General features: G+C 44.1%; 1 protein-coding gene across 4 annotated transcripts in view; it reads left to right on the forward strand.

Annotated features, from left to right (window-relative positions):
* The first annotated feature begins 5,383 nt into the window (after positions 1-5,383).
* LOC142497836 (zonadhesin-like) overlaps positions 5,384-23,413 on the forward strand; it is a 134,679-nt gene continuing 116,649 nt past the window's right edge. For all 4 annotated transcript variants that reach the window (XM_075606194.1, XM_075606195.1, XM_075606197.1 and 1 more), the window contains exon 1: positions 5,384-5,497. The gene's annotated coding sequence lies outside the window, so the exon portion shown is untranslated. The remainder of the gene's footprint in view (positions 5,498-23,413) is intronic.

Below are 23,413 nucleotides of genomic sequence, written 5' to 3' on the forward strand. Positions count from 1 at the left end.
GCAGTGTTCAATTAGCTTACAAATTAAACCAATATACATGGCACAAATTTGTCAGAGTATAACAAATAAGGTCATGAAAATATAACAAAAACAGTATATTTAGGACCAAATTAATTTACTTACATTACTAAACCTTGATAATAATATAAAAAAGAAAAGAAAATAATAATATTTAATTAATTTGGTCCTAAACAGGTTCAAAAAATTATGTGTCAGAGAGACATACTGGATATATGTACTTGGTACATTGTGTCCGGATGGTCTCAATGACAAAATTGATATCAGCACAATAGTTTAATGGTTCAATTCGGGCTCGTTTGTCAATGTTGTGTGTCCCTGCTGAGGTCTGGTTTGAGCGATGTACTTCGTTCCCTTAGTGAGGACATACACGCGCTATACTTGTTTGAATTATCAGTCCAATAGTATTCCCAATTATTTTAATTATCACATTATGAATATATATACTTTAATTTACATACACATATCTAATTTCATTTATTTAGGTGATGCTTGCTTCGCTCGTGTGGCCACCACTAGTATTACTACCTCTATATGTCTTCTCTCTCTTTTGATAGATACTGAGACCGGGTGAAGTCAATCCCTATCAGTTATGCCTGGGAGACATATGTCTGAGTGCTACATCCAGCACTCATAAGGGTAAACTCAGGTGGAAGCTAGGTAATCAGGATGTAAGCTGACACCTGAGAAGCAGCAAGGTATAAGATGATGTTGTTACTGGCAGTAGCTGGCTTCCCTAGACCAGAGCACATGGCAATATGTGCTGCTAGCCAGACGGATACATCAAACTAACTACGGCAACCAAAGTAAGAGACTTGTTCATTTGTTTTTCCTGACTGCTTAAAAGACACTTACGGTTTGGTTATGGTTTAGCCAGCCAGCCTGCTAGATAGGCCTGGTGGGTTAGTCAGTCCTTCCAATGTGGAGCAGGATTTTTTTTGTTTAAAGGGACAGTGTTCCCGCATGTTATGTATGCTGTGGAGAAATAAAGCCACTGAATGTTTTCATTATCCTGAAACTACACGTGTGGACTGTTCCCTGACCTCGGCTACAGGCCGTCCTGCCACAGGTGGTGTCAGAATTGGGATGTCGGATGGCCCCTGTATCTGAACGGCCACACAGAAAAAAAAAAAAAAATGGAAACATGAAACAAGAGGAGCAACCCTGCTAAGTGAAATTTGTGCAGTCAGCAAACTGGCTAAAGGACATAGAAGCGGTGAGCAAGCAGCTAATTAGTGACTACATTAGGTACAGAGAGACTGCGAGTGACTGTAGCAGCGGAGGTCGTTGCTCCAGACGAGGTCATCAAGGAGTCATCCTTCCTTTAGCCAGAGGCTTTGGAAGAAGAGGTTGTGATCTGGTGCACGGGACCGATGCTGGATAGTGAGGGACTGGCTGGAGCTTGGTTGTCTGCAGATCGGCACGCGGATAAATCAGCCCTAGAAAAAAGATGACAGAGGTGAGCATCTGGAAAAGGGGAATTGAATCAACCACCTGAGACATCCCCAGTTGCTGCTATAGCGCCTTGCTGTGTGCCAGGTGCTGAGCCTACTACAGATGTTTGCCATTAATGTGGTGGCACCCGAGAGTGGTGCACTCAGAAACTTCCCACCCTGAGCAGCGAGGAATTTACCCTGATATGGCCGCCGAGTGTGCGCCAATGGCAGGGGGTGTCGCTGTGTCTAGAAATCAGTTGAATATTGTGAGCCTATGAGTAAAGTCAAAGATATGACTAATTATGCTCAAAGAGTAGACTAAACACTAAAGACTAAAATACTTGTTCCTTTAGATAGCTATCTGCCAATGACCAGGCAGCTTAGCTCCTCCTCTTTCTTGCCCTGAGACTGGGGGGGAGAGAGGGGAGAGGGTAGCAAAAGTCAAGAGCAGGAGGATTATAGGAGACAGTTGCAGAGTGAAGAGATCGGGGAAGGATCTAAATTGTGAGTATTTAAGTTGGGGGAGAAACCCTTTTAAGTGTTTTCAATAGTAGAGTATTGTCCCGTACAGTGAGGCCCTTATTGAAGGAAGCCAAAGAACTGTATGTCTCCACAGAGGGGGTTGCTCTGGCTAAGCTCCTAAAACCAAATCTGAAACCAGGAATAACAGGAGTTATTGCACAGTGCCCTAAGCAGGATCCTGGGATGAGGAAGTGCTGTATAAGTATGAAGAGTCACCCCATGTTACCTCCGCATCAGAGGATGGGGTGTGAAGTGAGCAAAGTGAGGTACAGAGAAGTGAGGCCCTGTCCTACCACAGTAAGAAAGGGTGCCCGTTGCTGGGACCCTGGGAATATATAGGTAGGATAGGTTACCAAGAGCATGCTAACGTATGGTCTACTCTAAATGTAACCAAACTAAATGCCAAATGCAATGTGCCTCGTCAGGACTGCAGGTATGCAGCGGAGGAAGTGTTGTAACAGAAAAAGTGAATAAAGACTGTTTGTTTAAAAACTAAAAACCGTCTGTGCCCATCTCTACATCTACATATATGCCCAGCCTGCATGGACCAGCACCCCTGAAGGTAATGCACCATAAGTAACCACAACACAGACAATTTGTAACCTCCCTTACAGCCGGGCAGGGAGGGTTTGATTATTGCTAGTCCAAATAAAAAAAGGAATCACCTAATACTGAAGTACTCATTTACTCTGCACTATCACAACTGGACTGATATGGCTATTTCTACTTTGTATATTACATTAATATATTAAATCTAAAATGTAATAATCACTGTTTTAGGCTCTGAATTTTGCAAGTTTTTTGAAGAGAGTAACTGCATTTTCTTACAATAGAATTTTGTGTGTTAATAACATATTTTTCTTAGTGGGGACCACGGATCCCAAGTGATAAAATGTTTCCTTATTCTTGGGGGTGGCAGCGATATAAGTTTATATTTGGGATGGATGAAGGGGAGATATTACTCATTTGAGGGGCCGTGCAGGGAGAAAAGTGCGTCGACTAAATAGCTACAGTATGTGTATTAAACTTTGTCACGTACAGTATACAAGTCATGTGCTCACAGGTGTGCCGTTCGTGACAGTCATCCATCTCTAACTAGGACCAGTCTTGTACAGTATCTCAGTGTTAGTCCCCAGTTAGAAACAAGATGCTGCTAATCCCGGTACCAGTGCTTTGAACCATCCTTTTTTTTTAATGACAAGGAATGTATTCTGGTTCCTGTTCATCTAGGTATCATGATTTTAATTCGGATCTTGTTAGAGGTAACATATCATATTTTTTTGCGCCTAGTTAGTACAGGGTCTCTGTTTACAGAGGAGCATGGAACCTGGCAAAAAACAGAAGCCCGGAGGAACAACACCATGCACTAATTATATGTTCTCTAGCTATTGTAGGTGTAGTCCTCTATCTGCATACATATTGTAATTTAGGTGGTGCAATATTCCAAGCAAGGGTTGAAAAGAACAGACACGTTCTGACTTGATGCCCAGAGAAGAATTTGCTGCAATTAGCAAAAATTTTAACTGGGCGTATTATATGAGTGAATTGTTTGGGTTACCAGCCACTTCTGTACGTGTGTCTCTGTATACATGTATAAAGTGGGACAGTCTAAATCATCTGTTCTACTGCTGTGTACCAGCGTTTTCAAGAAAACTTGGAAATGCTGGAAAACGGGAATGAAAAAGCAATCCATTAAGGGTCTGAGCTGCAATCAACGGTTGCCGTTTATTTATTTATTGTTCGACATTTCACTATTTCGGCTATTTATTGCACACTTATTATATTGCACTGAAATATCACTTTTCTAATTAAGTTGTCATATAGCTGATATAAGCACCTTTTATGATATGTTTGCCATCTACTGCTCTGTCCCGTATGCAATCTTTACATGTGTTACTTAAAAGGGCATAGATTTGTTGTGATTCTTGTTACGGGACCAACATAGAGGAAATAATAGGGGCAAATTGGCGTCATTTGGTCTTTGGCACAGGAAATTGGTGTAGTAAACTAATATTTCTCTATCTGCGCTAACAGCTTAAAAAAATTGTTTTCTATTTTATGATGCACAGAAGTAGACTGCAGTAGGCGTAAAGAGGCACATAATATATACTGGAAAAGTTAAACCTGGCGTAAGTTCAACCATCCCTAAAAAGACTCTGATAGTGTTAGTGCAGAATTAATTTGCGCAGATATTTCATTTCATAGGTAAACATGATGCAATAAAACATCTATCATATTTATGAAGTATTCGTACAAATAAATCATCCGTCATATGTATGAAGTCTTCCAACATCGTTTTTTGAGGGTATGTTACTGTTTTTAGCACAAAAATTGTGGGGAGAGAGAGGGGGGCGAGAGAAAGAGAGAGGAGAGAGTGAGGAGGGAGAGAGTGGGGGGAAAGGGTGGGGATGGAGGGGGGAGAGAGGGGGAGATGGGAGAGAGCTGGGGAGGATAATATATATTACAGTATGTGACGCTGATATACAAAAGAGAAATAATAAGATCACCACATCTGATTCTCTAAAGGCTTAAAAGGTAGAAACCAAAAGTGAGTATGATACGCACCTGGTGAATAATATTGTCCCATTGTTTGCAATACCACACTATTTTTCTTTTTTCTCCTTCTCCTTTTTCTGTTCTTCCCTGGATATATGCGCCACAAGACTTCCCTTTTCATAAAATCATCAAAGGGACTTGGAACACCCTTAAAAAAAAACGTGGGTTCCATTTTTTTTAGGACTTTACAAGGCTTTTTTTTATTATATATTATATGATCGAAATGTTTGCTGTGTTAACACACTAAGATTGTATTGAACTATCTACATAATATTGTTAGCGCTTATCAGCACTTTTCCACAAATGTATTTGTGCTCACATACAGGCATACCCCGCATTAACGTACGCAATGGGACCGGAGCATGTATGCAAAGCGAAAATGTACTTAAAGTGAAGCACTACCTTTTTTCCACTTATTGATGCATGTACTGTACTGCAATCGTCATATACGTGCATTACTCATGATGTAAGAATCGCATGTGTAACAGGCTCTATAGTCTCCCCGCTTGTGCACAGCTGCGGTACAGGTAGGGAGCCGGTATTGCTGTTCAGGACGTGCTGACAGGCGCATGCGTGAGCTGCCGTTTGCCTATTGGGCGCTATGTCCTTACTCGTACTTAAAGTGAGTGTCCTTAAACCGGGTCATGCCTGTATATACACTTACATAAACATTTTTATACAGTACAATCACTGATCATGTTGCCTCTGAAGGGACTTAATCATAGGGTGTTATATTTTGTCTTCATTCTGTCCATGACAAATCAAAATCTATTTTTTTAGACTGCCCTGTACAGGGTAACCCCCCGGGGGAAATTGTGAAATATAAAATTTTCTCAAATTTTTCCTGAGAAGTCACTCCCTTATTTTGAACAACACCCATAGATCCACATCGTATAAAATACTGCAGATCAGAGTAGAAGTCTCTAACAGAAAGAAGGAATTATCCAGGTGTATCTTCTATACAGGTATGTACCGCACGTTTGATGCAATGTATGCCAGTCTGCAATGGGAACAAGGCATATTACCTGATTTATCAATTATATAATATATGTAATTATAGCTAATCAGGTAATTAAAAAGGTTGGATGATATTTTAAACCTTGATGGAGGAGGGAGAGACAAGAATAGAATAGATTGGGATGGGGGAAAAGCAAAGGGTGGTGGAGGTAGAATGGGGGCAAGTGTGAGTTTGGCAAGCAGGGAGATACCCATATTAAATACAGATAATACTAGAAAACTTCTAAAGACTAAACCCAATTGGCGTAGAAAGGCAGGAGAACATAAGATACTGTAATAGTACAGACTGAAAAAAAACTTAAATGCATGCTTGCTAATGCAAGAAGCCTGACAGATAAAACGGGGAGCTTAAATTTATAACTACAAGGGAGTAGTATGATATCATAGGCATTACTGAAACATGGTGGGATGAAACGCATGACTGGGCAGTTCATTTAGCGCGTATTACCTTTTCGGAAGGATTGAGCAAATAGAAGAGGTGGTGGAGTATGTTTATATGTTAAACTGGATTATAAGGGAAGATGTTTTTGAAGGGAATGATGAAAATGTAGAGACCTTGTGGCCAGAAATTAGCAGTGGAGGTAAAAGTATAAAGAAAATCTTTGTAGGGATATGCTGTAAACCACCAAATAATCTGTGAGATTGAGGAAACTAAAATACTTTTGTAGATGGAGAAGGCATCAAAACTGGGTCATGTTTGCGTAATGGGGGATTTTAATTATCCAGACATAGACTGGGGCAATGAGATTAGCATTACAACAAAAGGAAACATGTGTTTAGGGGTGCTTAAAGACAATTATATGACCCAAATTATTGAGGAACCAACCAGGAGAGGGGCAATACTGGATTTGGTAATATCAAACAATGTAGAAATAATAACAAATATTCAAGTCTGGGAACATATGAGTAACAGTGATCATAATATGGTTTCATTTGAAATAAATGTTCAAAAAACATATTACTTGGGTACAATAAATACCTTAAACTTTAGAAAGGCAGATTTTAATAAACTGCGATCTAATCTACAAGAATCTACATGTATGTATATGGGGCCTGGTGCAACACCAATTATTGTATGGTATACATGGGACCTGTAACTGACTATTTGTGTGTCTCTAGGAAACTGTAAACCCTAAATAGCTGCGTGTTTATTCCATGGATATTAAATAGTATAGTATAAGTGTAGGTATATATATATATATATATATATATATATATATATATATATATATATATATAGTAGATGGTGCAGAACAATAGGCACTCCGTTTGGTTGAAACAATGTGGGTGCAAATCCTGTATGGTATAAATTAGGCAATACGATACTATTTGAAGACGAATATCAGAGGCAGCACTCCAGGTAAGTGGTCAAAAGAAATGAAAAAGACCGAAACTTTGGATAAGATGTCTTGTTAATACAAATTTCTTTTGACCACTTACCTGGAGTGCTGCCTCTGATATTCGTCTTCAAACGGTATCGTATTGCCTATCTATCTATCTATCTATCTATCTATCTATCTATCTATCTATCTATCTATCTATCTTTCTATCTATCTATCTATCTCTATATATATCTATATATATATATATATATATATATATATATATATACACACAGTGGTCGACGAACAAAATATTTACTCGCCACCTAGCCCCGCCCCCAGCCCTGCCTCTAGTCCCGCCCCCAGACCAGCTTTTTAAAAAAAAAAATGAATAAATTCCTAGTAAGAACAACATTTGTTTTTGACATTAGTTTATTTATTGTATTACATTATACTACAATTAGTCCTTGTTACGTGTGTGTATGTGTGTATGTGTGTATGTGTGTATGTGTGTATGTGTGTGTAAATATTCCTGAACCCCATAACTAGTGCCTGGACGCCCCCGCGTCACAATACCTAAAGCAGCAATCCCGCCTGGGATCTTTCCTGATCCGAAGTCCCTCAATGTCCAGGTACCTTCATTCCCGCACTGTTATATATTGGAGGGGAGGTGTTCCCTACCTGTCTTCTGGTTTAGGGGGGATTCCGTTGTCTTCCGTGTGAAGCTCGAGATTTAGATCTGGAAGAAAGCAGTATAGGTTATTTTGGTTTAGCTATAGGGCAGTTAAGATATATAGGGTAAATAAGAGATCCAGAGTGTGAGAGAGAGAAAGTGTGGGTGAGAGACAGAGAGAGATAGAGAGAGAATGAGAGAGACACACACACACACAGAGACACACACACACAGAGAGAGAGACACACAGAGACACACACAGAGAGAGAGAGAGAGAGAGAGAGAGAGAACACACAGAGAGAGAATGAGAGACAAAGACAGAGAGAGAGAGAGAGTGACAGAGAGAGTGCGACAGAGAGAGTGCGACAGAGAGAGGGAGAGCACGAAACGGAAAGGGCAACAGGGAATGGGTGAGGGCGACAGGGAATGGGTGAGGGCAACAGGGAATGGGTGAGGGCAACAGGGAATGGGTGAGGGCGACAGGGATGGGTGAGGGCGACAGGAAAGGGTGAGGGCGACAGAGGGAAGGTGAGGGCGACAGGTAAAGGGTGAGGGCGACATGGAGAGGGTGAGGGGGAAAGTGTGAGGGCAACAGGGAAAGGGTGGGGGCGACGGGGAAAGGGTGAGGGTGACAGGGAAAGGGTGACAGGGAGAGGGTGAGGGCGACAGGGAAAGGGTAAGGGCGACAGGGAAAGGGCGACAGGGAAAGGGTGAGGGCGACAGGGATGGGTGAGGGCGACAAGGATGGGTGAGGGCGACAGGGATGGGTGAGGGCGACAGGGATGGGTGAGGACAACAGGGAAAGAGTGAGGGCAACAGGGAGAGGGTGACACAGGGAGAGAGTGACACAGGGAGAGGGTGACACAGGAAGTGGGTGACACAGGGAGAGGGTGACACAGGGAGAGGGTGACTGTCACGGTAGCTTATGACAAGATATAATGAACACCAAATATCTGGGTTGAACTGAACGAAGCTTAGATATAATAAAATATATTTATTCCTTAAAAAAAGGTGAACACAGCAATATAGTACAATTAACAGGCAAGAAGGTAACACTTACTTAGGGTTGGGGAGAAGTATCAGCTAGCAATTCTCCAGCAATCCGGTGACATTCCAAGTGGAATCAGAACAACTAAAAACTGTAGGGTTGACACAGTTTATATACCTGTGCAACCCAATTCTTAACATTGAATACAGACTATCCAATCCCTAACGTGGAAACACAGATTAACCCATGCCCTCCAGCTAGTTAGCCCATGGGTACTGGGACTCTGAGTGTCTTATTTCTGTAGCCCCATAATTAAATCAGGGGTGACGATCAGTCTACCAAATGAAGTATCTGCATTGTTTGTAGGTGTAGACATAACACATACAAACCACTCCAGTTTGATGATTCTCCACCCTCAGGTAACAATTAGAGGGGCAGAGTCTGTTAATTAGTACTTGGTCTGTTGATTAGTACTTAGTGTAAACAATCAGGGCAGTTTAACTTTTGATCACAGTGCTTAGACTCAATCAGCCGGCTGCCCCTTCATGACCTATTAGCATAGCAGATGGAGTCTGCATTTTCAGGGCAGATCCAAAATACTATACATATACACTTTAATATCTACACATATTAATAAGTTCCATTCTGGTGGGCTCAGTGGGTCGAAATTGGCCAGTTCTTAATGCCTACAGTGACTCCACACATTGGCCAAATATCAACTCTCTGCGACCTCCAGATCTGGAGATACAGAAATGCACTTTAAAACATTAAAATACAGGATTATAATGAAACATGGGAACAGGGGAACATACATTTTCCTGACATGACAAGGTGTAAGCCACATTCCTGGACCGCAGTCCAGTTAACCCCTTGCCTCCCTGGTGAGGTCAGGGGGTGGCCATATGGGGTGCAACCCCTTTAATACCGGGCCAACCCCCCTCTCCCTCTACACCTCCCCTTCTTAATGGGTGACCTGTGGCCCACTGACCCAAATGGGGAGTGGGGCACTGCTGGCACCATTAATGAACTCAGTCTCAGAGGAATAGTCCTGACGTGAAAGTCCATCAGCATTGCTGTTTTCACTACCCTTTTTGTGCTGAATAGTAAACTCCAATTCTTGCAAGGCCAAGCTCCACCTTAGCAACTTGGCATTCTCCCCTGATGCCCTCTGCAGCCAACTCAGGGGGTTGTGGTCTGTGAGGACCGTGAAAGCCCTTCCACACACATAGGGCTGGAGTTTTTTGAGTGGCCACACAATGGCCAAGCACTCTTTCTCAATGGTGGCATAGGGCACTTCTCTGGGGAGTAGTTTTCAGCTGAGGTACACCACAGGGTGCTCTCTACCGTGGTCCCCCACTTGGCCAAACAGCCCCAATGCCATAGTCCGAGGCATCAGTCTGTATGAGGAAATATTTGGTATAGTCCGGGGCAGCCAGTATGGGGGCCCCAGCAAGCGCAGTTTTCAGTGCCTGGAAAGCAGTTTCACAGGCAGGAGTCCAGGTGATAAGCACAGGCAGTTGCTTCTTAGTAAAATCAGTCAGGGGTTTCGCCATGGCGCTGTACTGTGGGACAAACTTCTTATAGTACCCTGCGGTGCCTAAAAATGCCATGACCTGTTTCTTGGTTTTTGGAACAGGCCACTGAACTATGGCTTCTATCTTGGCTGGCTCTGGTTTGAGGTGCCCTCCACCAACCCTGTGCCCTAAGTACAGGACCTCTGCCATCCCTACCATACACTTAGTGGGTTTCAAGGTAAGCCCAGCCTCCCTGATCCTATCTAGCACCGCAGCTACATGTCCTAAATGGGAGTCCCAGGAATTACTAAAGACAGCAATGTCATCTAAGTAAGCCCTGGCATATCTCTGCATCCCTTCCAGTAACCTATTGACCAGGCATTGGAAGGTAGCCGGGGGATTCTTCATCCCAAATGGCATCACTAAAAACTCATAGAGGCCACTTGGAGTGATGAATGCTGACTTCTCCCTAGCCTCCAGGGTCAGTGGGATTTGCCAATAGCCTTTGCTCAAATCCATGGTGGTCAGATACTTTGTCCCCGCGAGTTCATCCAGTAACTCATCCATGCGGGGCATGAGGTAGGCATCTGATACCGTCCCAGCGTTGAGCAAGCTGTAGTCCACACAAAACCGGGTGGTCTTGTCCTTCTTAGAGACTAGAACTACCGGGCTTGCCCAAGGACTCTGGGACGGAGTAATTACCCCTACGGTCAGCATCTCCTCTATCTCCTTTTCCATACTGGTCTTGACCTCTGCTGACACTCTATAGGCGTGCTTAGGCAAAGGCTGCAGATCCCCTGTGTGCACTGAGTGTTTTGTGAGATGTGTGGTCCCTGAAGAGGGCCCTAAACTTAGCTAGCATGTCCCTGTCTTCCTCCTGCTGCCTAGCACTGAACTGTGCCCCTATCTCTACCTGCTCCACAGTGTTTCCCTGCCTAGCCTCCCTAGGAGATCAGGCAGAGCATTGCTCGCCGGATCTTCCAGCAGTGGGCTAAAAATGGCCATCACTGCTCCCATACTCGGTGCTCTGTATTCTTTCAGCATATTGACGTGATATGTCTTATGCCTCTCAGGCTCTACCTGTACAACGTAGTTGTACTCATTCACCTTTTGGATAACCGTGTACGGTCCCGACTAGGCAGCCATCAACTTGTTCTCCAGAGTGGGTTTGAGAACAAGCACCTGCTGTCCTGGGATGAATTCCCTGCTACGGGCATTCTGGTCATACCATTGCTTCTGCCTGGTCTGAGCGGCCCTGAGGTGGTCCTGGGCCACCCCCATGAGCATCTCTAACCGGTCTCGGAGATCTACTACATACTGGATCACAGAAGCATCAGTAGCAGTAGCCTCCCCTTCCCATCCCTCACGGAATAGATCCAGAGGTCCACGTACCCTGCGGCCATATAGTAGCTTGAAGGGGGAGAAGCCTGTAGATTCCTGCGGTACCTTTCGGTAGGCAAACAGCAAGTGCTGTAAATGAATCTCCCAGTCTTTCCCCTCCGCCTCTATAAAGGTCTGAAGCATCTGCTTCAGTGTACCGTTAAACCTCTCACATAATCCGTTTGTCTGGGGATGGTAAGGGGTAGTGCGCCGGTGCTGTACACCGCATGCATCCCAGAGACAATGTAACAGTTCACTCATGAACTGTGACCCCTGATCGGTTAGGACCTCACTAGGGAAACCTACCCTAGAAAAAATCTTCAGCAAAGCTGCTGCCACTGTCTTGGCATCTATGTGCCAAGCGCTACCGGGTGGCAAAATCCACCACTGTGAGAATGTAGCGCTTCCCTGACCTGCTAGGAATCATAAGGGGTCCTACAAGGTCCATCGCTACTTTCTGGAAGGGTTCCCCTATTATCGGTAGGGGTTTCAGGGGGTGCCTTCACACGGTCGCCCGCCTTACCCACTCGCGGGCAGGCATCACAAGAGCGGCAGAAAGTGCCCACATCTCGAAATGCCCCCGGCAAGTAGTAACGCTGTAATAACTGGGCTCGCGTTCTGTTGACCCCCTGATTTCCCGCTAACAGAATAGAGTGAGCTACCCGTAACAGTTGCTGTCGGTACCCCTGGGGTACTACTAGCTGTCGCTTACCGGTCAATCCCTCCTCTATCCCTGGGTTCCCTTCTGTTCTATACAGGAGTCCCTTATACCATAGGCAGTGCTCAGTGCCTTCCCCTGCCTGAGATTCGGACGCCCGAAGTCTCACGCCGGCCAGGGTAGGGTCTGTCTTCACTGCCTCCCTAAACTGGGCTCCTAACTCTGGCCACCCCCCAGTCATGTCATTGTTCGGAGAATGGGGAAGGGTGAAGGGAAACAGTAAGTCAGTCTGTGGTTGCAACTGATCCTGGCTTACCTCCCCGGGCTCCTCTGCGCCCTCCGCTAACATTGGTCCCAAAGGCTGGGGGACTGGCGCCGCCACCATTGCCGCTGTCTGGCTCCGGGTAACCGCCGCCACTGCTGCGGGTTTGAGCACTCGGTCGTGGGTGCAGGTCATCAGTCCCAGATCATTGCCAAGAAGAACATCGGCATCCAAACAGGGTAAAACCCCCACCTCCCGCACACCCTGGCCCTTCCCCAATCCAAAAAGATTCTGGCCACTTGCAGGAAACGTAGCTCTCCGTCGGCCACAGTGATCTGTATCCCAGGGCCTGGGAGTAATTCCTCCGGCCGAACCATATCAGGTCAGACCAGGGTCACTGCAGCTCCTGAATCCATCAAGCCGACTGCTTGCCGGTCACCGACTGTGACCGGGGTGAGATGTCTGCTCCGGCCGTCCGTCTGCTGCAGGTCCGCGCTGAGATGTCCTCCGCTCCTGGCTGTAGGCACCGATGAAACCGGGACAGTGGTTGCATGGGACGTCTCGCTGGGCGTTGGTTCCATGACCGGTCCGGAGTCTGTGGTGGAAGCCACCCGCACACGGGCTACCGGTTTCGCAGCTGGGGTGCGTTGCCCCTGATGGGGTCCGCTAGTACACAGGGGTTCTGGGCAATCTGGTCTGATGTGACCAGGGCGGTTGCAGATGTAGCACCGTCGCTCATGACGGAGCTCCCCCGCCTTCGGTGGACTGCTGCCGGCAGGCGGCCTCTGAGTCCAGTGGGGGGTATTGGCAGACTTTTTGGCCGGTGCCGCCGCCACCGCCGCCTTGGCTACTGCTTTGCCGGGCATCAGGGCTCGGCTGGCCACATAGTCGTCTGCAAGCCTCGCCACCTTCTGGTAAGTCTTGGGCTTCTTGTCGTACACCCAAGCCCTCACCGCAGGCGGGCACTGCTGCATGAGCTACTCCTGAAAGATGAGGTCAAGCAGGCGTTGGTAAGGCCGTGCCTCATAGCCCTCCACCCAGCGTATCCCGTACAAAGCCATACGGGTCACGAAGGTAACATAGGACTCCTGGGGCTGCCTCTCTTCCTGCGGGAATTTACCCCGGTAGGCTTCAGGGGTAAAACCGTACTGAAACAATAACAGTTCTTTCAGGTGGTCATAGTCATCAGCATACTCATCTGGAAGCGCCATCATCGTCTGCTTAGCCAAGCCGGACAGTAAGGGTTCCAAACGTGCAACCCTATGCTGGGGAAGCACTTTGTACCGCCGACACTGTGTCTCAAAGTTCTTTAGAAAACTGTCGATTTGATCAATACCTTCCACGAACTTTGTGAGACTGTGCTGATCCAGTTTAAGTTCATCGTTGTTGAGTTGGACAGGGGGGCAAAAGCGGGTCTGTTCACTGCCATAGTGATAAACTGCAGCCGCTCCTCCCGTGTCCCTCTGTCTTCCCACGCAGTAATCAGTGCCAACATTTCAGGGGTGAATGGACTGGTAGCCGCAGCAACCAGTACCCCTCCTGTTGCACTGCTCCCGGGAGGTGCACGCGTTCCCTCCCCGAGATTCCGCCGCCCCGGCACTGGGTTCCTTCCCTGATCTCCGGGTGGCTGTATAAGGGCAAGCTGAGCCGTATCCTGAGGATCTGCAAGCTGGGCTTCATAGTCACCGATTGCGTCAACCATGTATGCGACCTCCTGGTTCTCATAGGGCAGTCCATATTCACGGCACTTGTCTTTCAGCTGAGCTCGGGTCCTCATGTTGGATAAGCCTTCAGCCTCGCTCATGGTTTACGGTTGCAGCAGTGAGGTGGTGTTACAACTTGTGTTAACTGCTGCACTACTGTGTGTTCAATATCTTTAGTCCCAGGAACTCGCAATTACTCTTGAGTTCCCACTATATGACAGAGTCCCACAGAACACTGTAATATAGGTTCAGTTCAATCCCGCCGCTGCCACCAGTTAATTATAGAGCTTGTCACGGTAGCTTATGACAAGATATAATGAACACCAAATATCTGGGTTGAACTGAACGAGGCTTAGATATAATAAAATATATTTATTCCTTAAAAAAAGGTGAACACAGCAATATAGTACAATTAACAGGCAAGAAGGTAACACTTACTTAGGGTTGGGGAATGGAGAAGTATCAGCTAGCAATTCTCCAGCAATCCGGTGACATTCCAGGTGGAATCAGAAGAACAACTAAAAACTGTAGGGTTGACACAGTTTATATACCTGTGTAACCCTATTCTTAACATTGAATACAGACTATTGGTGAACAATTATCTGTATCCAATCCCTAACGTGGAGACACAGATTAACCAATGCCCTCCAGCTAGTTAGCCCATGTTTACTGGGACTCTGAGTGTCTTATTTCTGTAGCCTCATAATTAAATCAGGGGCGATGATCAGTCTACTAAATGAAGTATCTGCATTGTTTGTAGGTGTACACATAACACATACAAACCATTCCAGTTTGATGATTCTCCAACCTCAGCTAACAATTAGAGGGCAGAGTCTGTTAATTAGTACTTGGTCTGTTGATTAGTACTTAGTGTAAACAATCAGGGCAGTTTAACTTTTGATCACAGTGCTTAGACTCAATCAGCCGGCTGCCCCTTCGTGACCTATTAGCATAGCAGATGGAGTCTGCATTTTCAGGGCAGTTCCAAAATACCATACATATACACTTTAATATCTACACATATTAATAAGTTCCATTCTGGTGGGCTCAGTGGGTCGAAATTGGCCAGTTCTTAATGCCTACAGTGACTCCACACATTGACCAAATATCAACTCTCTGCGACCTCCAGATCTGGAGATACAGAAATGCACTTTAAAACATTAAAATACAGGATTATAATGAAACATGGGAACAGGGGAACATACATTTTCCTGACATGACAAGGTGTAAGCCACATTCCTGGACCGCAGTCCAGTTAACCCCTTGCCTCCCTGGTGAGGTCAGGGGGTGGCCATATGGGGTGCAACCCCTTTAATACCGGGCCAACCCCCCTCTCCCTCTACAGTGACACAGGGAGAGGTTGACACAGGGAGAGGGTGAGGTTGACACAGGGAGAGGGTGAGGTTGACACAGGGAAAGGGTGAGGTTGACACATGGAGAGGGTGAGGTTGACACAGGGAGAGGGTGAGGTTGACACTGGGAGAGGGTGACAAGGAGAGAGAGTGACACTCACAGACACACCCACAGACACACCCACAGACACACACACTCACAGACACACACACTCTCAGACACACACACTCTCAGACACACACACTCTCACAGACACACATACTCACTCACAGACACACACACTCACTCACAGTCACACACACTCACAGACACACACTCACAGATACATACTCACAGACACACACACTCACAGACATACACACACTCAGACACACACACACACAAACTCAGACACACACACTCACAGACACTCACATACACACACTCACTCACAGACACTCACAGACACACACACTCATACAGTCAGTCAGTCACACACACAGTCACTCAGTCAGTCACACACACACAGTCACTCAGTCACACACACACAGTCACTGTCTCACACTGTAACACACTCACAAACACTCACCCGCAAGGCAGGGGGGGTCGCACGTCAGCAGTGGGGCCTCCGCACGGCAGTGGGCCCTCCACATGGCAGGAGGGCCTCTGCAAGGCAGGGGGGGTCGCACATGGCAGCGGGGGCCTCCGCACGGCAGCGGGCTCCACGATGGAAGGGAGATTGGGAACCTCTTCTTTTATTTCAGCAGGTGCAGCGCCTCCATCCTGCAGGGCTCTTGCCAGAGGCAGGGATTTATCCCCACAGGATCCCCATAGCAACAGGACAAATAACTCTGGATACCATATCCATGCAACAGGGTTTATTGCAGCCAGCATACAAAATAACAGGAACAGAACTTCAAACAGGAACAGAACAGGAACAGAACAGGAACAGAACAGAACTCTTCTCTTGCCTCCTGGCACAGAGGCACCTTCCCTCCCTGAACAGGGCATGACTAGGCCTCCCAGGAGCTTGAGGCTCCTGGGCTAGTCTAAGCTTCCCTCACCCCTAAGGGGCAAAGCTGAAACACCTCCCTCTGATCCCAGAGGGAGCTAGCACTGAACAAGAACACCCACATAGGGAGGGCCCCCAACTTTTATACCTGGGGAGGAGTTAATCTCTCTGCCCCAGTATCTGAGCAGACCTAGCTGACATCACAGGCATTACACCATAGTAAGCACCCCCCCCCGCCCCCTCTTTACATGGGACCCCCACCCCCTCCCCCCCCCTTTTACATGGGACTCCAACTGCCAGTATGCCGGCACCTGTACATGGCAACTTTGTAACGTGGGCAGGATGAGGCTCACATGCTAGGCCATGTGAGAATAGGTTTAACATTAGCATTGCCTGTTCCTATCAGGGATTACAGTGCTTCGGGTAGAGAACTTTAGTAGCCAGAGGGTACATGGCAATATATATATATATATATATATATATATATATATATATATATATATATATATATATATATATATATATAAAGTAGATTTTACCAGATTGGAGTCCGAAAAAAACGAGACAGCACACAGTCCAGTAGGTCCAATAAAGCTGTATTCAGTGTAACATGGCACCACCTCCAACGTTTCGGTCAACCAAGCGTGACCTTCCTCGCACGACCCTGAGGAAGGTCACGCTTGGTTGATCGAAACATTGGAGGTGGTGCCATGTTACACTGAATACAGCTTTATTGGACCTACTGGACTGTGTGCTGTCTCGTTTTTTCCGGACTCCAATCTGGTAAAATCTACTTTTTACATGTGCATATGGGACAAGCATCAGCATTTCTTCATTTGTTTACAGTGTGCCAACTGAGTGTGATTTTTTCATATATATATATATATATATATATATATATATATATATATATATATATATAAGGAAAAAAGGAGGAGAGAGCGCACGCCCATAGCGTAAAATTGTATATTTAATGAGGGGAAGGGGAGGAGGGGGTAAAAAATGCACTTACAAAAGTACAATAAAATCAAGCATTGCGTGATATAATCACCACCATCCGGTTAGATCTGCATCGTCTTGGGGCAGTCCCTGTCTTGCAGTATACAGGATCGATGTCCCAGCAGGTCTCCAGGGCAGGTAATGTTGTTTTAGAGTCCTGGAAAGTGGCTCCGTATGGTTAAAGCCTCTGTAGCACTCACGCATGGATCAATCTGTTCCAGCGATCAGTGATGACGTCAGTGTCAATGCGTCCGACGTGATGACGCTCCCTGACGCGTTTCGTCACTCACGGGTGACTTTTTCAAAGGGAAGTGTGGAGAAGGGGAAGGTCCGGTATTTAAATGCACAACCTAATGGTGTTGATTGGTTGGAACGCCCCTACTCAGCTGAAAAGGTGCTTCGTGCTATTACAAATATACCACCAATGCATTTATATATACTGTATATAATTATAAACCTATAAGAATTGGAGGAGAAAGGGTATAGGAGATAAAGTACTAAAGATGAAACCGCAGATTGTAAATATTGAGCCTAAGGGGAACATACATATCACATATATAATCACATTGTCTAAACAAATAAGTATTAAACACATATTGAAGAAATAATAAAATTCTTAAAACAAATTAGACACCCATTTAGTTATCTAGAACTATATGGGTCAATAAAAAACCCCTTGGTAACAGACAATCGTGATAACGCAGTTCCCATCAAGGACTGTGCAAATTGGAGCAATTTACAATTACATCAGAACTAAAACAATATGTGAGACATTATATATAATAATTAATTATATATACCATATATAATAGACTTTGAAAAGTCGCAAAAACAGTAAAAAACGTAAAACACCAGATAGTTAACCCTTTATAATGGATCATTTCCATAATAGCCTATGTCCTGCGAATATACAGTTATAATAGGATTGAATAAGGACATTAATGTTAGGAGTCTCTATGCCATGAACAAAGCAAGATGTCCGGAAGGAAATTCATATTAAAGTATGGTGTAACCTATGATAATGTGAATAAATATAGTGTATATATTAGTATATAATATGTGTATATGAATCAGTGTACAAGTGAAAATTGGTGAATTCTTACATATAATTTTTTTTTTCAAATATATATTATTCTAAAATACTAGTGATGATAATAATAGTAGTATTATTAATATTCCTTAATCTACCATGTATAAACATGTTCATCAATTATGATGGTGCTAACTCCAAGTGATAGATGAGAGTGACTTAGGGTGTGATATAGTATGTGAAAATGATTTATATATAATAATGTATAATCTAACCCAATAAACCCATATTACTGTATAATTATATAAAATAAAATTATTTATTGTGATTAATGTGAATAACCTGAGCTCCGGACTAGGAGGGGGGGGTGGGAGGGGGGGTGGCGGGGGTGGGGGCAGGTGAAGACATATCCCGAGGAGAGATCCAGACAAAGGATGGCAGAAAGGCAGAGGAAGTAAACCAGGAAGAGACGTCCAAGGAACCACTAAACAAATGTACTAACATCCAGGCATTCATTAAGTCCACCCGGGCTTAGAGTGCCCAATTGGTGGATCCAGAAAGTTTCCCGCCTGCACAGGGCCTTGAACCGGTCGCCACCAAGAGCACACGGTGAGATAGTCTCAATTCCCATTATTTTCATAGTTTTAGGATCTTGTTGATGGAATGATTTAAAGTGTCGAGATAAACTATGGTCGTCCAACATATTTTAAACTGCACCCACACTGAATTAAGTACACGACATACGTGCTGAGACAATTGATGGAACTACTAATGGCATGTGTAGTACCTCTACTTGAAGAACAGACATGAGTCTGATTCAAGAGATGCCTACAAGTAATGCATCGACTACGGCCACATGGGTGTTAACCTCACTGTGGATACCTCCATCTCTGTAGTTATTGCTGGGGTATCATAACTTAAAAGGTTTATAACTACAGAGATGGAGGTATCCACAGTGAGGTTTATAACCAACTATAACCAGTCATTTAAATCCATCAATAAAATTCTCAATGATCATTGGTCTATCCTCAAATGTGACCCTCATCTAGGACCCGCTTTGCCCGATAGAGCTACTGTGGTATACAGGAAGGCTAGAAGTATTAAGAGTATGCTAGCTCCCACTAGACTCAGGTCCTCCTCCACTTTTACCAATGCCAAGCTTCACAATGGTCCACTGGGCAATCACCCATGTGGCCGTAGTCGATGCATTACTTGTAGGCATCTCTTGAATCAGACTCATGTCTGTTCTTCAAGTAGAGGTACTACACATGCCATTAGTAGTTCCATCAATTGTCGTGTACTTAATTCAGTGTGGGTGCAGTTTAAAATATGTTGGACGCACCACCAGGACTCTGGGAACACGTTTCCTGGAACACAGGAGAAATGCAATTAAAGGTCTCAACAACCATAGTTTATCTCGACACTTTAAATCATTCCATCAACAAGATCCTAAAACTATGAAAATAATGGGAATTGAGACTATCTCACCGTGTGCTCTTGGTGGCGACCGGTTCAAGGTCCTGTGCAGGCGGGAAACTTTCTGGATCCACCAATTGGGCACTCTAAGCCCGGGTGGACTTAATGAATGCCTGGATGTTAGTACATTTGTTTAGTGGTTCCTTGGACGTCTCTTCCTGGTTTACTTCCTCTGCCTTTCTGCCATCCTTTGCCTGGATCTCTCCTCAGATATGTCTTCACCTGCCCCCACCCCCGCCACCCCCCCCCCCTCCCCTCCTAGTCCAGAGTTTGGGTTATTCACATTAATCACAATAAATAATTTTATTTTATATAATTATACAGTAATATGGGTTTATTGGGTTAGATTATACATTATTATATATAATCATTTTCACATACTATATCACACCCTAAGTCACTCTCATCTATCACTTGGAGTTAGCACCATCATAATTGATGAACATGTTTATACATGGTAGATTAAGGAATATTAATAATACTACTATTATTATCATCACTAGTATTTTAGAATAATATATATTTGAAAAAAAAAATTATATGTAAGAATTCACCAATTTTCACTTGTGCACTGATTCATATACACATATTATATACTAATATATACACTATATTTATTCACATTATCATAGGTTACACCATACTTTAATATGAATTTCCTTCCGGACATCTTGCTTTGTTCGTGGCATAGAGACTCCTAACATTAATGTCCTTATTCAATCCTATTATAACTGTATATTCGCAGGACATAGGCTATTATGGAAATGATCCATTATAAAGGGTTAACTATCTGGTGTTTTACGTTTTTTACTGTTTTTGCGACTTTTCAAAGTCTATTATATATGGTATATATAATTAATTATTATATATAATGTCTCACATATTGTTTTAGTTCTGATGTAATTGTAAATTGCTCCGATTTGCACAGTCCTTGATGGGAACTGCGCTATCACGATTGTCTGTTACCAAGGGGTTTTTTATTGACCCATATAGTTCTAGATAACTAAATGGGTGTCTAATTTGTTTTAAGAATTTTATTATTTCTTCAATATGTGTTTAATACTTATTTGTTTAGACAATGTGATTATATATGTGATATGTATGTTCCCCTTAGGCTCAGTATTTACAATCTGCGGTTTCATCTTTAGTACTTTATCTCCTATACCCTTTCTCCTCCAATACTTATAGGTTTATTATTATTATATATATATAAATGCATTGGTGGTATATTTGTAATAGCACGAAGCACCTTTTCAGCTGAGTAGGGGCGTTCCAACCAATCAACACCATTAGGTTGTGCATTTAAATACCGGACCTTCCCCTTCTCCACACTTCCCTTTGAAAAAGTCACCCGTGAGTGACGAAACGCGTCAGGGAGCGTCATCACGTCGGACGCATTGACACTGACGTCATCACTGATCGCTGGAACAGATTGATCCATGCGCGAGTGCTACAGAGGCTTTAACCATACGGAGCCACTTTCCAGGACTCTAAAACAACATTACCTGCCCTGGAGACCTGCTGGGACGTCGATCCTGTATACTGCAAGACAGGGACTGCCCCAAGATGATGCAGATCTAACCGGATGGTGGTGATTATATCACGCAATGCTTGATTTTATTGTACTTTTGTAAGTGCATTTTTTACCCCCTCCTCCCCTTCCCCTCATTAAATATACAATTTTACGCTATGGGCGTGCGCTCTCTCCTCCTTTTTTCCTTTTAGATTCCCTGTGGACGTGGTTTGTCCATATTGAGAGCAGCCGGAGACCCTCTACACCAGCACCCACAATTTCATTGGACTTATTTTGAGGACTGGTTTACCACTTTTTTGTTTTTTTCCTATACATGTTGTTATTTAGTTATATGTATTATTCTTTTTATGGTTTATTGGTTTTATTTAGATTTGTGCTAGATTTAAATATTTAAGTCATTCACTATTATTAGTAAACACTGTGTAGATATAATATTATTTATAGTAAGCTTACACATACACACTGAATTAACCATAAGCAGAGGCGCTGCTTTCTTTTTCTGTTTGTCATATGTGTGTGTGTGTGTGTGTGTGTGTGTGTGTGTGTGTGTGTGTGTGTGTGTGTGTGTGTGTGTGTGTGTGTGTGTGTGTGTGTGTGTGTGTGTGTGTGATTAAACTGTAATCTATAACATATAAGTGCTAAAAACTGATAACTGTTATGGTAGGGAGTTGCCAGTCTGCATTAATAGAAGTCAAGGGCTGAAGTGTCAGCTCTCTGGTCTAGTTGTGCGCCTTGATGTGTTTCCCTGTATTTCTGTTTCCATGTTACGGTCCCCTGCAGGAATGTAAGCTAGGGATGCCAGGTACAGTTAGGATCCTGTTAGGAAATAGCTGCAAGGCAGGGACTGTGGGAGCAGGTGATTAAGGGTGGATATTAGGGAGTAACTAGGGTTAAAAAGTGTATTGTGTTGCTGACCGGGGTAGTCGGTAGTACTGTTATGTTACCCGCAAATAGTGTATAATTTGCGGGTACCCGTCTGTACATAAGGGCGGGGAGGGTTATAGAAGTCCCATGTAAAGTATAGCAAAAACCTGACCTGTTTGTGGGATTAACCTGTTCCTCTTGTCCCAGAAAACAAGAATGACACAAGGCACTTCGTATTTTCTAATGCTGAATTTAATGAGACAAAAAAGACGACGTTTCGACCTAAACTGGTCTTTTTCAAGTGATGAAATGGCCACTTCATCACTTGAAAAAGACAATTTTAGGTTGAAACGTCGTCTTTTTTGGCTCATTAAATCAGCAGCCATATGAGCCCCCGCTCTCATTGGCTGGTGGGAAAAGTTCCCATGCTCCGATTGGCCACCAGTTCCTGTTCCATGTTAGGCATAGGACACAGAAGTCTATGTAAGGGGCTGCCCCAATCAGAGCTCTCTCTTTCTCAGTCTTCCAGACCTACAGGTACAGCACAGAGAATAAACGCAAACCCAAATCACCTAGTGATACTATATAAAAACAAATACAATTTATATCACCAATAGGGAGATGCAGCTGGTATGAGGGTGTTTCTCAACACCCTTAGATAAGGCAAGAAGAACACTCCAAAGCGCAAAAACTACCCTCAGGCATGTAAAAAAAGGAAAAATGACATAGTGCAAATGTGTATTAAACAACTTAATTAAACACACACTTATGAATGGGCACTCACGTTGTAAAGGATTAAATCAGGTGTGTCACAGGAGACCAGCACTTTTAACACCTTTTATACCGGGATCACTTGATTGAGCAAAACAAGGAGGTAAAATAAATTGTAATTTATTTCCACGAAATGACATAAAAAACAATGGTACACAATTACACTCAAAATACACTTACTGGGATGGGGCCAAACGAAATAATCTGTTTCCAGAACAAAAAGTTGTAAAACAAAGTCTCTAGGAGCAATTTCCCAGGAGCGGGAGTTGCTCGCAAAAAGGGCTTGAAACGATCCTCGGTCAGCGGCGCAAGTCGCAACCGCTGTGTACTCCGACTGAGCCATTCC

Source organism: Ascaphus truei, chromosome 6 (genome assembly GCF_040206685.1).
Source record: "Ascaphus truei isolate aAscTru1 chromosome 6, aAscTru1.hap1, whole genome shotgun sequence".
NCBI lineage: Eukaryota > Metazoa > Chordata > Amphibia > Anura > Ascaphidae > Ascaphus > Ascaphus truei.